This window comes from Ursus maritimus, unplaced genomic scaffold (assembly GCF_017311325.1).
Source record: "Ursus maritimus isolate PB19 unplaced genomic scaffold, ASM1731132v1 scaffold_9, whole genome shotgun sequence".
Classification (NCBI taxonomy): Eukaryota; Metazoa; Chordata; class Mammalia; order Carnivora; family Ursidae; genus Ursus; species Ursus maritimus.
In genome coordinates, this window is record NW_024427107.1 from 22977359 (window position 1) to 22984107 (window position 6749).

Sequence of the window (6749 nt, forward strand, 5' to 3'; positions counted from 1 at the left end):
TATATGACTTTGTTAAGGGGACTGAGAAGAAGTGGCTAGAAAGGGGGGAGACAGATTCAAAGAGAATGATGTTCTGGAACCTTCCTGAGGGAGGAGGGTGAGACCAATAGTGTCAAATGCTGCTTGATAGGTCAAAGAACATAAAGACTGAGAATTTTCATTGGCTATGGCTACGGCTACATGGAGGTTACCAGAAAGCTTGACAAGAGCTGTTTGAGTGGAATGGTGGGAGCAACAGCTTAACTGTAGAGTAGGTTGGAGAGGGAAAGGGGGTCAGTGATGTGGAGACGGCGTGGATGATGGGGGGATACAGTTTTGCTGTGAGGGGAAACAAAGCAATACAGTGGCAGATCATAAGAGGTTTACTTGTACGTTTAAGACAGGAGATTTTGCAGCAAGTTTCTATACTGGTGAAATGACCCGGGGGAGAAATTTCGATGATTTGGGGATACGGTTGCTGCAGTGAGAGCAGATAGAGATGTGTCCGGTGCACAAGTGAGGATGCTGCTCTCAGGAGCATGGAGATCAAATGGAGGAGGACAGACCCAGGCAGTATCATAGATGAGAGACTGCGCTTCTGATTGCTTCCATTTGCTCAATGAAATAAGGAGAACGGTCATAAGCTAAGAGTGAGAGAAGTTGGGGAAAGGCACTAGTGATCTGAAGAGAAAAGAAGTACGTAGTCACTCAGGGGAATGGAGGCCAAATGAGTTGACTAGGGCTTGAAAATTGGGTTGTTGGGATGATTTGATTAGATAATAAAAGAAAAGCATTTAGCACAATGCCCTGTACATAGTGAACAAATTTAAAAATAGTTATTATTAAGTCAATCTGGTGATGACCATGATATGCCTCAAAGTACTTTGAGAACATGGAGGAAGTACCCCTCCCAGGAAAGCTGGGGAACTATCCCCAAGGGCAGTGAACTGAGAGCTGTTTTTAAGGAGGAAGAAAGGAACAATGTAACAATTAAAGAACACTCTGTGCCACACATAGTACTGCTACTGAGAACGAACCAGCTGGTGACCTGTTTGTAAATAAAGCTTTCCTTTTTTAAGATTTTATTTATTTATTTGACAGAGAGAGAGAGCACAAGTAGGCAGGCAGAGGGACAGGGAGAAGCAGACTCCCTGCCGAGCAGAAAGCCCAATGGGGGCCTCAATTCCTGGACCCCAGGATCATGACCTGAGATGAAGGCAGATGCTTAACTGATTGAGCCACTCAGGCACCCCTGTAAATAAAGCTTTATTGGAACATAGTGATGCCATTTTTTTTTTTTTTTTTTTTTGCAGATTGTCTATAACTTCTTTCATGCTACAACATCAGAGTTAAGTATTTGCAATAGAAACTGCATGGCCTGCAAAGCCTAAAATATTTAGTATCTAGCTTTTTACCAAAACAAGTTTGTTGATCCCTGAACACAGAATTAGGTAATGAGTGATTGTGGACCTAAGAACAAAAATTAGAGACCAAATAATATCATTATAGAATGAATCCATTAGAAACAGCAAGGAAGAAAAGTGAGACCACTAGAAACAGAATTGCTGACCTAGAAGAAACTGCTAAAATCATCAACAGCCAATGCAGTTAGGGGGGAAAAAAAAACAACTCACGGGTTAAAGCAATCAGAAGGAAAATAGAAGAATATTGACACATGTTATTCTCGAACTCTCCAGAAATTTGGAACAGCTAAAGACGATCTCAAGGATATTTGGTGTTCCTGAAGTAGAAAATTTAAAAATATGGAACAGAAAGAGTAAGAATTAAGATATAATCCAAGAAATTTCCAAAAATGTGGAAAGAATTGAATGTGTAACCTTGAAAGAACATACCATGTTCCAGGAAATCCTGATCTGGGACAACCCATTGTGAGTCATATTCTGATTCAGTTTGGAGAATCAAGAACATCATCAGACATCCAGGCAGAAATTGCAAATAACCCACAAGGGATAAAAAAAAAAATTGTGATGCCAAGACAAGATGGAATAATATCCGTAAAGCGCTGAAGGGAAGAAAATATTCTTAATATTTTTCATAATCTCTCACCCTTACAACAGTAGTTTTCAGATCTAGCTGCACTTTGGGATCTCTGGAGTGTTTTTTAAATCTTCCATGTTTAGAGGCCACCCCAAACCAGCTAGATCAGAATCTCTGAGAGTAGAGTTTGGACAAGGGTGTTTCTAAAAATTTCACCAGGTGACTCTAAGTGCAAGTGATTCTAAGGCAGGACACTCAACGTGTGGACCCTGGTTCAGCAGTAACAAGCACGGAGCTTGGTAGAAATGCCAAGTGTCAACCCCCACACTAGGCCTATAGAAATAAATGCAGACTTATCTGTATTTTAACAAGCTTTCCAGGAAATCTGGATTACCTGCTTAAGTTTGAAAAGCCTTGAAGAAGAATCTCTCTCTCTCATAATATTTTGTTCACTTTATAGTTAAAAAGATTCAGTGGTTTTGAGAAAGTGTTCATTATCTTTTGGTGACTTACTGTCTCTTAAAAGACTGGGGAATAACTTCTGTGTGAGTAACGGAGTGAAGCAGAGGCCAACGCTAGTGGAGAAAGCCATTCAAGTCCCAAGCTCTCTCTCTATGACTTATGCTCAAGTTTCCCCTGCAACAAAGATCGCGGAAGCTTTTTTTGTTCACTCATCTTTAGAAGAACTCATGTAGGTTTTTCTAAATTGACAAATGTTTTAGTTCAGAACCAGAAGTTTCTTGCAGAGGAATCTTTTATATTTTTTTATAATAATTTTTTATTATGTTATGTTAGTCACCATACAGTACATCCTTAGTTTTTGATGTAATGTTCCATGATTCATTATTTGCAGAGGAATCTTTTAGGAAAGAATATCTCTTTTAGGAAAAAAGGTTTAGATCTAGATTCAGAGGCAAATCTAAAGATGGATCTAAATATAGATTAATAGACTATTTTAAAATTAATAACATTTGGATTTTAGCAATGTCTTCAGTTGCATTTAAGTTTATTTTTCTTATATCTGAGTAAAATTAAGTTGACTAACCTTGATATAGCCTGCATAGAATGATCGCATTAAAATAACTGTATCTACCTGCAAATGTACAGAGAAAGATGTTCACCTGATGTTATTTATGAGTGGTGAGAGCTGAGGTACTTTTTGAATTTTCTTCTTCTGCACTGTTGAAATTCCTGAAAATGTAAATTATTCTTCCAAAAATACTGAAGTGATTTTTCTAGTAAAAAAACAAAACCCAAATCCTCACTTCATTAATTAGGCCAGGATGATCAGAACCTGTGCGCCAGCTCACACCAACCAAAGTCACAGAGACTGTCAATCAGAACTGCAACACAGGGGCGCCTGGGTGGCACAGCGGTTAAGCGTCTGCCTTCGGCTCAGGGCATGATCCCGGTGTTCTGGGATCGAGCCCCGCATCGGGCTCCTCCGCTATGAGCCTGCTTCTTCCTCTCCCACTCCCCCTGCTTGTGTTCCCTCTCTCGCTGGCTGTCTCTCTTTGTCAAATAAATAAATAAAATCCTTAAAAAAAGAAAAAAAGAACTGCAACACATTAATTAACACACCCATTCCTAAATCTAAGATATGTCATTCAGAGAAGGCACCTACTTTTCAGTGACCGTATTTACTCAGGACTCTAAACTACATATTAGAGGAGTGCTTAATGAGCATAGAATCAGAGAAAAGTCAGTATGTCTGGTCTTTTCAGGAAATTTCTTTGAAACTATCATTGGCTAATGATTTGTCCTTCACTGAAGCAATTATTCTTTGTCAAGAACTGTTTTCTCACCCGAAAATCAAGACTCTATCTTCCCATCCTAAATATTTACCATAAGGTACAGTTTCCCAAGAGTATGATTGATATTGCTTACACTGGAGGGCTTTCCAAGTCACAAATGCAAAAAGGTCATTTCTGGCAAGATCATCTTCAACTCAAACATAAATTTAACATCCATGGTAGCTATGATATCAGAAGATATACTTATCTCTACAACCTTGGGTTTATCTCAGTTGGGGGTTATTTGAGACTTCTGGGTACTAAGTGCATCCTGTTCACGAGGAACAAACACAGCATATGCAATGTAAAGAAGTAGAGCCTGTGCGGCTTTTTCTCTTTTTAAAAATTTAATGAAAAACATAAGTTAAATTAAATTCAATCCAAGGCTTAAAAAGTGATTAATTATTGTCAGTATATCTCGTATCTTTATTAAAAAGAAATAACCATTCCACTCCTTTCTTGCATTGACTTGGGTTGAACTCTTTCATGGGGGAGATGGGGGTGGGGATTTTCCACTCCTTTAATATAAATGCTGTAGGATGTGTTGGTGTCATAACTTAGAAACTCAGCTCAAGATCGGGAGATATTTTTCTCTGGGCAAGGACTGTCTTCCTCTACATTTTAAGTAACTAAATCATGATGTATCAATTAAATTTAAGTTTTTAAAAAATTATCATTCCATTAAGTGTATGTATATGGGCTTTGAATCCTAGTAGGTTAGAATTCTAGCTCTCCTGTTTTCTAGCTAGAGACCCAGTGAAAAACAAAAACCCTTTATTTACTTCAGTTATAAAACAGGAAAAACATCACTTACTTACGTTTTAGGGTTTTCATAACGTTTGCAAAGTAATATCAAACGTTGAGAGCACATACTAGGAGCTGAATAAATGAAATCCATTTGATAATCAAAGATGTTTAGAAGTGCTCATCCAAATAAGAGTTCATCAGATTTTTGTTTGAGTGGCTTTTCTCCTGTTTCCCATTTCTCAAATCACTGACCACACTTGGAGTAGTTGGTCAGAAGACAGAAAAAGTACAGGTAATATCTAAGTCTTTCTCAGTTGAAATTCAGATGTAAGCACAAACATATCCACGTCTGTTTACTTGGTTGTCTTCCAGGAACGAATGCATTGTGATAATGCATACAAACACATGCGTGTTCATAATGTATCTTACACAGTAATATAAAGCATCAAGGACATGGAACATGTTCATTTTCCCGCATCTGTTTTTGCCTTCTTCCTATTTCCTCCCATCGCTTAGGAATTTGGGCTCTCTTCTCTCTCTACTTTTTTATCAAGGGAAACACAGGCTTTGCTAGGCAAATTTTCTCCAAATTCTAATTCTCATCAGTACCTTTTTCCAGAACTACACACCTGTTCCCACCTACCTATTTGGCCTCTCTGTCCTGATGGCACCCTAAACTGACTATACCCAAAGTTGCATTCGTTATCTTATTGCCCCCCAGATAGCACCTCCTTCAGAGAATCTTATGTCTAAACTTGGAAATGAGCTGGTTTTGACTCCTCCTCTCCTGATATCTTATGCTAATCAGTTAATCTGAAGTCCTTTGCCACCATGTCTTAATTATCTTGTCTCTCCTTCCCATTCCTGTTTCTACCTTTCTACTGAGAGATTCTTACCTCAATTTCTATAACAACCTCCTAAATGCTTTCCCTACCTCCAGCACCTCCCCACCCCCTTACAGTCTGGCCTACACATTATACCTGAATGAACCTTCCTAAATCACAAACACAATAATTGACTTTCATTCTCAAAATCTGCTATTGTGAAACAGAGGAAATATAAACTCGGGCTTGGCATCTGAGGTTCCCTACCAGTTGTCATCGGGTAATCTTTTGAGCCCTACTGCCCTCGATTCTTTTGACCCCGAGCATGCCTAAATGAATGGCCCCACAAAAGCAGATCTAGTTTGCATGTGTAATTTTCTTTGACCCACACACAGTTTCATAAATTTGGAATTAGTTGCTTATTTCACTTAGTTGTTCACATTTCCACATTGCCACATGACACAAAGCTAGGCAGTGAGTGGCCTTTTATTTATTTATTTATTTATTTATTTTTAATTTTATTTTAATGTTTTTTTTATTATATTATGTTAGTCACCATACAGTACATCCCTGGTTTCTGATATAAAGTTCGATGATTCATTAGTTGCATATATCACCCAGTGCACCACGCAATACGTGCCCTCCTTACTACCCATCACCAGTCTATCCCATTCCCCCACCCCCCTCCCCTCTGAAGCCCTCAGTTTGTTTCTCATGCGAGTGGTCTTTAAAATGGAGAAACATGCCCCGGGTCACCACAGCCTTCATCTGAATGGTGCTATACCACTCGATCTGGTCCTGGCTGGGTGCCTATAAGCACGTGAACTTATGACACCTGCCCTATACTCCCTAGTGCCCCAGACAGGTGCATCATCCCCAAATGCACAGCATGTCTCTGCTTATGTTACTCCATCTTTCTAGAAATGCCCTCTCCTTCCATCTTTCCTGTCTTTAAGTTCATTTCAAACACTGTTACCTTCTGTGAAGCTTTCTCTGACCACTCTGCTGGATGTTACTGCTCTGTTTTTGAACCTCTGTGATACTTTGTGGTTCTCTTATGGCCTGTACCCCACTATTCACTGGATCAGTCATTGGTATCCTTGATTGCTTCCATTTCTCAAGGAGGTGTACTGATGGATGCTTGTCCCCCACTCCTCAAGACTTTCTGAAGGAGGGCTTTTCCTCTTGACCTAGACCTTCCCTCCTCCTCCCCACAGAGATGGAGCAACTCTCCATCTTTCCTCTTGGGGATCTTCCCGTCTACACAGTGGAGATGCCTTGCTCTACTTGGCAGAAAAGGCCCTGATGTGGTGGGTGAGCCTGTCGGCAAAGCCTGAGTGTATCCATTTGTCCAATTCTGAAGTTCAGGACTAGGGGGACCACTGTTGCCACACACCTAAGACAGGAT